We start from the raw sequence: 10,167 nt of genomic DNA on the forward strand, positions 1-10,167 counted from the left end.
CCCTTGACTGGATTCAGGTGGGTTTGGGGTCGGTTCTACCGTTAGAATCTGGTACAAGTGACACCGGGTGACTTCTGAAGCCAGACCACAGAAGGCCAGGAAACCTTGGCCTGGCCGTCTTGGAAAACTTACCCTTACGCAGCTTCCTCCTTGGGGTTCCCCCGCTTGGAGCAACTTCTGAGAAGCCAGAGTCCCGTGGAGACACCATCAGCATCCAGGGTCCCGGCCCAGACTCCAGACTCCTGAGCCACCGGCTCGCCCCAGCTTAGGCCCGGAGGTCACACAGCCGACAAGTTGCCTTCGGGTTCGTGTGAAGTCAGAGCCCCAGGTCCACGGCACGCTATAGGGGTGCACGTTTGGTGCCCCAGGTGTGGACTGGTTTGTTTCACGGTGATAATGACAGGGGGAGCCGGAGAGGCCACGTGGACAGTGAGTGTCCGAGCAAGGGGTCAGGACTGGGGTGTTAGCGGAATCAGCAGACACGAGGCATTGCCCGCTGTGAGGGGAGGCGCGCTGGCCCAGGGAGCGTGCGGTCAGCCCGGCGCTCGGAGAAGACCAGCCTCTGGAGGGGGGAGGCCAGCCTTCTGCGGATGCTGGAAAGCAGGTAAGATGCCTTGATGGGATCAGCCCCGTGGGTGGTCCCAGGAATCCCAGTGGTGGAGCCTCAGGCCCGAGTGAGGCCAGGATTTGAGAGACGGGCCGACGCAGAGTGCACAGTCCACAGCGGCTGGCGGGCGGGGGGGCATCCCCAGAAAGAGGTTTCCCACGAGGAACAAGGGTGGGTGAGAGCGGACTGGGAGCGAGGGCCTGGGAGGACTTGGGGTCAGCGCGGAGGGCTGGACCGGCCGCAGCTTCCGCCCAGCAGAACCGGGGGGCACGCGTGTGCAGTCCTGTTGGGCCGAGCGGGCCGCGCCCCCTCCTGCAGGCTGTGCTCTGGGGCTGGGCTACAGGGACCGACGCGGTGCCCCTGGCTTTCCGGGGACAACCTGCAGGTGGGCGCCCCCTCTGTGGTCGGGTTGTGCCCGTCTCTGCAGCGCCCAGCTCTCCCCTGCTACCGGAGAGAACGAAGCCCTCCCCAGCTCTCGCCCGCGGATGGGGGAGAGTTCAGGGCTCCAGGGCCCTCTGCCGCCAGCACGCCAGCCCCCATGTTGAACGACTTTCTGAAACTGGGGGTGCCGTGCCGAATGGAGCTGCGCTCAGGCTGCAGAACTCTCCAGAATTCCTGAGGGGTCTTCCTGTACCTCGTGGATCTTTTGCACTTGCATTCCTCCTTCCTAAGGAGCCTTCTGGAGCTACCTCGAGAGCAGCCTCTCCAAGGCCTGGGTTCCTCTCCACTCCTGGCCGTCGCCCCAAAACCCTCTGCCGCCTCCTCATAGCATGCGTCCCGTCTCCTCGCTGTCACACCGCCGTCAAGGCAGCTGAACGCGGCCAAGGGCAGAGTGGGCGTGCAGAGCCAGCGCCCCCGATCCCAGGAGCCCTGGAGGCCCCATCTCCCACCCGCACCCGCGCAGAGGCGCTGCTTGGAGCCACAGACCATCTGGCCGTTGGCACCTGCTCCTGTCTGTCTGTCCTCACCTCCCCTTCCTCCCCGCCCACCGCCCAGCTCAGAGATTTCTACTTGAGGCGCCACGTCTCCCTTATATCACACCCTGACTTCCTTCCTCCTCAGAGCTTACGAGAAAATCCAAATTCAGCCTTTCATGATGAAAAGGCAGCTTTTGCAGTTCAAAATCCCTTTCTTTCTGTCTCAAAACTTTGTGGGGCCAAAGAGCTAGTTACTAAGAAGAGCCAAGCTGAGGACCCGCTCCGTCCACTGTGAGTTTGGGGACCTTATGAACATCATCCAATTTCTCTGGACGCTTCCTCTCTTTGTAAACTCCCACACCTGTATTCATGTGGAAGTCACTGAGCAAACCAAGTGTGTAAATCTGTGGTGACCTATAGCTGCGCAAGACGCCACGTAACTCTTCTCAGACCTTGTAGCTTTTCCTTCTATTTAACCAGAACCCGAGGAACACTTCCGACAGTAAATCAATGTTCGTTTGAGAGAAGACAGGGAAGCTGTTCTAAGTTAGGAGAAATTTGAATTATTGAAGAATTTTATAGAAATAGGGTGAGGATACAGATAGCGGATGTTAAGAAAGATACAAATTTTGGTGTTAGTTTAAAAAAAGAATCCTTTTAACGGTCAGCTGTGTCCAGAAATGGAATGAGCTGTCCCCATGGGGGGTCGAGGGCCCCCCAACTCAAGACAGACTGTCCTAATGTTTGCACACAGTGGGCCAGAGCACAGAGGCCCCCAAGGCGTATCTTCACACTTAAATATTTAAAAGACATAAATCAAGCTGACAAACTATTAAATAAAACCTTGAAAAATAAACCCCTCTAGGCTTCCAGATTTGTGCCGAGTGAGAAATTCTTTTGGGTCCCGCTCGGTGGATTTTCGGCTCAGGGAGTGTCGTGGGTCCCCACTCGCAGCCGTGTCCCTCTCCACACACTCCCTCGCCCGGGGAGTGGGTCATGGGGCCGGCCCCCCGGACATGCCGGCCCCTCCGTCCAAACTCTGCACAGACGCCCCCGAGAAGCTGCTTGAAAGATCACAGACGCTTGTCAAAGTTCTCACAGGAGAGCCTCGAGCGCGAAAGAAGGGGCTCGAATAATTAATTGACCTTCCGTGGCCTCTTCCAGCTCCGGTTTTCTACGAGTCTGTTATTTGCAAACATTGTACAAAATGTGAGCTTAAAAAAAATGAGCTAAGGCATAAGTGGGTACCTAAGAACTAAACGAGTTCCATTTTCAATTTACAGCTCGGAGTCGCCCCGTTATCAAGTCACTGGGTCGTCACGCAGGACAGGCGTTAAAACACCTCCTAGCTGAAGCACCGCCCTCTTGGAAAGACGAGGCCTGAATCCTACCAGATACGAGGGATCGGGACAGAACATCTAAAATTCATGCTAATATTGATCTGAAAATCATCGTGAGTAGATCCGAGTGTCCCCAGGACATTTCTGGGTTTCGCCTCCTGTCCTGTTGTTAATATCACTCTTTTTCAGCCTCAGAAGTGTCCCAGTTTGATGATAAATTATGTGTTCGTCTTACTCATGGGCAGCAAGGCATACCTTCTAGCTATCTTTTCACTGCGTGAAGACGCATGGCAACCAGAAATAAAGATCCGCATATAATCAAAGGATTGCTTTCAAGGAGACCGTTTCTAAGATCAGCCTATAGGAGCTGCCACCTGGCCCTAAATGAGGGTTCTCAGGCCCAGGGAAGTTACCCAAAGCCTGAAGGGCTCAAGTAGTGGGTCCTCAGAAAGTCCCGGCCAAGTCCCAGGAGGCCTCCAGGAGAGTGGGGTGCTGTCGATGGTCAGGAACCTGGGCTTGCCGAGCAGCCGGCACCCGTGGAAGCCAGCGGGGACAAGGCCAGAAGAAGAAGTCACACATCAGTGGGGTCTAGTCCCCATCCCAGACCCGACCTCAACCTCTCTGTCTCCACGACTAGGGGGACCTGAGCAGACACCTCCATGGAGCCCGGCGGTCATCGGAGCACATCTGTAACTTCCCCGGAAACCACATGGGAAAGAATGGTTTCTAGAAATGAATCCACGCTTCTCCCCCAGCTCCGGAAGCATCTTTCCTTCACTATTCCTAATCTTTCGCACGACCAGAGTTTTCCATCTGAGAGCCCAGATTCACACAGGTTCTTGGCTGGGCTCTGTTGATGGTTCTGGGGGCTGGGATTGGAGGCTGCTCAGGGTCACTCTTCCAATCCCCTGGTGATGTGGGGCCAGACTATATGCTTCAGAGCTGGGCTGTTCCCCGCTAGGTGGGCCCTAGGACGGACTCCCGGGGCTGCTGGCTATCTCTGACTCCTCTCCCGGGAGGGGCGGCCTTGGAGGCTCTGCAGGGAGGTTGGTTGGGCTGTGTTTGTGGCCCAGGTAGGTTGGCGGGGCTGTGGTGCAGCTGCCACAGTGCTGTGGCCATGTTTCCCAAAAGGGCGAGACAGAAGGCTATCCTCCAAGGTTGAGGGGGGTGCGGGTTTGTCCCCCTGCCTGGGCAGGGCTGCAGGATGGACTTCATACCAGTACGGGCCATTGACTGAGGATTCAAATCAAGCAGAATTGCCAACCAGGCCCTCTGTGCAGGTGCTGGGGTCCCTGATCGGTCACGGCTGAAAGCCACAACATGTGGTCCCCCAAGATCTGAGCACGGATTTCTATAACTCGGTCTCCCTGCTGCTGCGGTCCGATCCTAATGCTTGAACTTGGCACATTCCCCCAGTGATCCTGGTGAGGTGAGACCCCACGGAGCCTCCAGGAAGAATCCCATAATGCTGGGGAAGCCAAATGGACATGGGGTTCTCTTTTTCCTGTTGGAGAAACCAGAGGCCAGGGGAGCCCTCTCTGTCTGTCCCAGGGCCAACCCCAGGCAGGAGCGTTGTGGTGAGAGGGTGGCTATTTCTCCTCCTTCTACCAGGTTTGTCTTGGTCTCTGTCCTCCAGAGGGAAGCTTCAGCCTTAGCCACAGCTTCTGAAATGTTCACAGTCTTGCCTAGTGGCTAGCTGGTCTCCGGAGAGGCACTGTACTTGGCAATGTCCTGTGCCACCATGTTGGTGATGCCCCTCCCCCATCTCTGAAGTTGACTCACGTCCGGTACCTCAGATAACTGGGATCGTGCCACATATGCTTCTGTGTCTGACGTGCTTCCCATAACGTGAAGCATGACGTGCTCAAAGTTCGTCCATGCCGTAGCATAGAACCCCCTTCCTTTTCAAGGACGCGTAGCACTCCATTGCATGTATATATCATGCCTTGTTTATTCATTTATTTGTCATGGATATTTGCATTCTTCTACCTTTGGCTACTGTGAATAACATGGTGTGAATGTCAGATACAAACATCTGCTTGCGTCCCTGCCTTCAAATGTTTGGGGCATATAGCGGAGGTGGAACTCAGAGATTATGTAATAATTTTGTTTCTAATTTTTTGAGGATCTGTTAATACTGTTTTCTGCAGGAGCTGCTGTGGGTTCCCACAAACACTTGCCCACCTTTTCACTAACTTGTTACTTCTGCTACTAGCCATGTTAACACGTGTGAGGTCATATCTCTCTGTGGTTTGATCTGCGTTTCCCTAATGACTAGGGATGTTGAACATCTTTTCATGCGGATGCTGGCCCTTTGTATAATAGGTGGTTATCCAAATCCTTGGCCCATTTCTTAATTAGGTTGTTTTGTTTTTGTTTTTGATTTGTAGGATTTCCTTATATTTTAGATAGTAACCCCTTATCAGGTATAAGGTTTGGAAATATTTTCTTCCATTTGATAGGCTGCATTTTTACTACGCTGATTGTGTCCTTTGATGCACAGAGATTTTTAATTCTGATGTAATCATCTTTCCTGTGCTTTTGATGTCATATCTATTCATGTATTGGTAAGTCCAATGTCATGACAGTTTTCCCTATATTTTCTTCTAAGGGTTTTTTTTTTTTTTTTTTTTTTAGATACCCTGTTTAGATTTTTGATCCATTTAGAGTTGATTCTTACATATGGTGTAAGTTAAGGTACAAACTTCATACTTCTGCAACTGGATGTCTAGTTTTTCCAACACTATTTATTATAAAGACTCATTTCCCCAATGCGTGATCTTGGTACTTTTGTTTAAAATCATTTGACCCCACCTCTGAGGTCTATTCCATTCTCTTCGCCCGTGTGTCTATCTTTATGGCAGTGCTACGTTCTTTTGATTGTGGTAGCTTTTGGAATAAGTTTTGCAATTAAGAAATGTGAGACCTCCAATTCTGTTCTTTTTTGTTTTTTTTAACGTTGTTCTGCTTATTCAGGGAAACTTGAGATCCATACATATTTTAGGACTGATTTTTATATCTGCAAAAACATTGTATTTTGAAAAGAACTGTACTGAAGCAGTGGATTCCTTTGGGTTAGTATCAGCATCTTATAATATTCATTCATCCAACCAGGACCATTTCAATTTTTGTGTCTTTAAAAATTTCTGCAGCAATGTTTCATAGTTTTCAGGGCATAAGCCTTGCCTCCTTGGTTAAGTTTATTCATTAATATTTCGTTCTTTCATATGCTATTGTGAATAGAATGGTCTTCTGTAATTTTCCTTTATAGACTTTTTATCCTTAGTGTATAAAAACGCAACTGAATTTTTTAAACTGAAATATAGAAAATGTAACTTTGTGTATTGATTTTGTATCCTGAACTTTGCTTTATTCATTTAATTTTCATTTATTTATTTAATTACTTATTTATATTCTTTATAAGCAAGCTTCATTCCCAGCGTGGGGTTTGAACGCATGATCCCGAGACCAAAAGTAGCATGCTCGACTGACCAAGCCAGCCAGGCACCTTGGCTGAAGTCATTTATTAATTCTAACAGGTTTTGTCTGTGTGTGTGTGTGTGTGTGTGTAATTTTTAGTTTTATTTTGTCTTTATAGAAAAGATCATATTTTCTGTAAAAAGAAACAATTTTACTTCTCCCTTTCAAATTTGTGTTTGATTTCATTCTCTTGCCTGACTGCTCTGGACAGGACTTCCAGTACTATCTTGATAGAAGTCATCAAAACTGGTATCCTTTTCCTGATCTTAGAGGAAAATCTTCCAGTCTTTCCCCCATTAAGAATGATGTTAGCTGTGGGCTTTCTGTGTCTGGTCTTTGCTACGTTGAATTATCAGGGGAATGTTGGCCTCGTAGAATTATAATTTGTCTCAGTGTAACTTTCTGGATTTATTCTACTTAGAGTTTGTTTTGCTTCTTGTGTTTATATATGCATGTGTTTTCCCAAATTTGGGAAATCGTCATTATTTCTTCGAATAATCTCTCTGCCTCTTTCTGTCCTTGCTCCGTCTGGGTCTTCTCTCACGAATATATCAATCTGCTTCATTGGCTTCCTGGCTCCTATAGGCTCTGTTCACTTTCCATTTTTTTTTTTTTTTTTATTTTTACTCCTCGGTCGTGTTAACTTGCAATGACACCTCTTCAGGTTTGCTAATTCTTTCTCTTGTCTATTTGAGTCTGTAGTTGAAGCTCTGCCATGAAGCTCTGACATGAGCTTTCAATTTTGTCAATTTTTCAGGTCCAGAGTTGTTTGGTTCTTTTTATAATTTTGATCTCTTTGGTGATATTCTCATTTCGTTCATATGTAGTTTTTGTGATTTCCTTTAATTCTTCAATTCTTTGTCCATCTTGTGCTTTAGTTCTGCGAGTATTACAAGGCAATAATTTAAAAGTCTTTGTCCACTAAATCTGAAGCCTTATTTCTTTAGAGTCTATGTCTGGAGATTTGCTTCAGTTCTCTAAATGGGCCATCTTTTATGCTTTGTGAAGTTTTGTTGAAAATGAGCATTTGAAAAAAAAATAGCTATCGTTCCCACTCTTTGCAAACTGGCTACGTGCAGCATAAGGCCTTTACTAATTAGCCTGGTGTAGGCTTAACACCTTCTCGGGCCTTTCCTGGGCATGTGTCTTTCCTGGGACCGTGCATGTGCTTTTTTTCTGAGTCCACCCTATGCCTGACTGCTTTTAAATGCCCCAATTTCCCTGAGAGATTTATCCCAGCTTTTTCACAAGGCCATACATGTTCTACCATGTTCCTCTGCCTCTGATCTCAGCTCCCAGGCACTCTGTATCTGTAGTGTCCCTGCAGTTTCCAGGTGCTGTGACACCTGCCATGAATTTCAGCATCCTCAGACCTGACGTATGAACTCCGCTGCTGCAGGGGATGAAATTTTCCTCCTACCCTTCTACGCTCTGCAGCTGGTCTGAGTATTACATGAAAAGAAGCCAGATTCATGGAAGGAAAAAAAAAAAGTTTTCATTATGCATGTGTGCATAGGAGTTTCACGAAAATATGAAATTTGACATGGAAGCCAGATGGCTGAGACTTCTCTATCTAAGATTAGGGAAGGCAGGGGTTCGGAGTGTCGAGGTGGCAGTGAGGAGAGGCAAATTATGGGAATGTGAGGGAAGAAAATGTAAGTGATGAATGCTGCATTTTTATGCAGACAAGACTCTCTCAGGGAAAAGAATTCTCTGAGAATAGCTCTCCGCCTGGTACAGGCACTTTTTCTACTTTTTCTAATGGGAATTTCCTTTATAGATTTTCTTTGCAAAAAGGGGAAGTTTAGACCTTACTTCAGGCAGGTAAGGGGCAGGTAAAGATGTTTTCTTGAGTTTTCTAGTTCTTGATGGCCTTCAGTTCAAAATAATCCCTATGCCAAAGTGGCCTGTTTTGGGGTGCTCTGAACCCTTCCACCATAATTCCTGTATGAGTCAGGCCAGACAGAAGCCTTGTCCTTCAGGCAGCCTGCCAACAGTTGGGAACACACCCACCAAACAACACTCATCCTTCTGTCCCAGGGGAGGTACTAGGAATTGGGTGGCTTCCTCTGGACCACAGCCTGCTCAGAGGAGCTGGGGTCAGGGTGATTGAAACAACAATTCCTGGTGTTTTTAGTGTGGCATTTTCTTGATCGGCCGTTCACCGGGTTGCCAGGATCCTTGACTGGTTTCCAGAGTTCTCACGGAGATATTTCTCTCAGACTGCTGTCGCTCACTTGGTGTTTCTGAGCGGAACAAGGGCTGGCGCTTCCCGGTTTGCCGTCTTGCTTGAGTCTTTGGACTCATGATCGTCCTCACCGGTTGAGAACACGGGTGCGGCGGGGGGGCCTTTCGGCACTTGCCCACTCAGGTACTGGGACGGTGATGAATGAGGCGAGCTGCTTCCCTCCTTCGTCTCGCTTACGAGCTCGGGGCAAGGGGAGAGGAACAAGCACAGAGAGCTAATAAACACAAAACGGAGACTCGTTCTGCTCTAGGCTGCGGAGGAAGCAGCATCTGGGGGCTCGGCGATGGGAGGTGTCAGAGTTTACCCTAACCAAGTGCTCTAGACCGAGGGACCAAGAAAGAGAAATCTGTTGCCTCCCAGCTCCGGAGGCTAGAATTCTGGAAACTGGAGTGCAAAGGTCTGGGGGCTTCATGCCGTTGTCAGGACCAGGCTCCCATTGAAACCCCGCGGAATTGTCTTGCTTCTGGCATTTGCTAGAAATTCTTGGCATCCTCTGACGTGTCGATGTGTCACTCCTGTCTCTGGCTTCGCTGCCCCACAGCTGTCCTCTCCCTGTGCACCCTCCTCTCCTTAGAAGAACACGAGTCAAATGGAAGTAAACGCCTGCCCTCCTCCAGGACGAGCTCAACTTAACTATTTCTGCAATGAACCCATTTCCAAGTAAGGTCACATTTTGGGTTATTAGTAGCTAGTATGTCACTTGTATTTGGGGGGGAGGGCACAATTCAACACTTAGCAGGGGCTGCAAGTTTAAATCGGGTGGCAAGGAAGGCCTCCTTTGGGAACACATTTCGCCGTGGCTTTGAGTGGAATGGCCTGAGCCTGATGAGCTCACAGAGCCGATGAGCGCCCATGCAGCAGCCTTCATGGGACGAAGGCCTCGAAGCATTTGGGGAACAGGGAGGAGACCAATCAAGCTGACCCCGAGAGCAGAGGGGACGGGTAGGAGAGGAAGCTGGAGGGCCTTGTGAGCCAACACCAAACCTGGGCTAGAGTCTCAAAGCTCTGGGATGCCAGTCCAGGGTCTGCCTGCTTCACTCCGCCTGGCTGCTGGCAGAACAAACTGGAAATTGTGACCAGCGATGAGAGGAGTGGCCCAGGGTCATCAGGGCCGTCTTCAGTCTTTTCGGTTCTTCAGAGAGGACAATGGTGAGGGGGACAGGAAACCTGTTCCTCTACATGTTCCGAGGGTAGAAAAGGGAGCCGCGAGCACATGGGAAAGGCAGACACGGACAAGGAAGGTGATCCTGAGCTCAGGGCCGGACGCAGCCTCCCGGGGAGGAGGTAGGGCTGACCGTGGCAGAGGGGGCGCGCTGGAAGCCACTTTCCTGTTGTCCTGCAATTCACCACCACGCCCTCGGACCGGATGTGGGAGAGAAGAAAGCCACTGGACACAAGGAGACCAGGGACACAAGAGAGCAGAGAGCAGGGTGACCGGATGGCCCTGGATCCACACGGAGAGGAAGCCCACTAGACCCAAAGGATGACAGGTGACCCAAAGGACAGCAAGACGAAGAGAAAAGGCTGGTACCGCCCAGAAGGAGGTGGGATCCTGCAGGTGCAAAGCTGCGGCTT

Source organism: Mustela putorius, unplaced genomic scaffold, assembly GCF_011764305.1.
Source record: "Mustela putorius furo isolate JIRA1106 unplaced genomic scaffold, ASM1176430v1.1 tig00000680_pilon_pilon_pilon, whole genome shotgun sequence".
Taxonomy (NCBI): domain Eukaryota; kingdom Metazoa; phylum Chordata; class Mammalia; order Carnivora; family Mustelidae; genus Mustela; species Mustela putorius.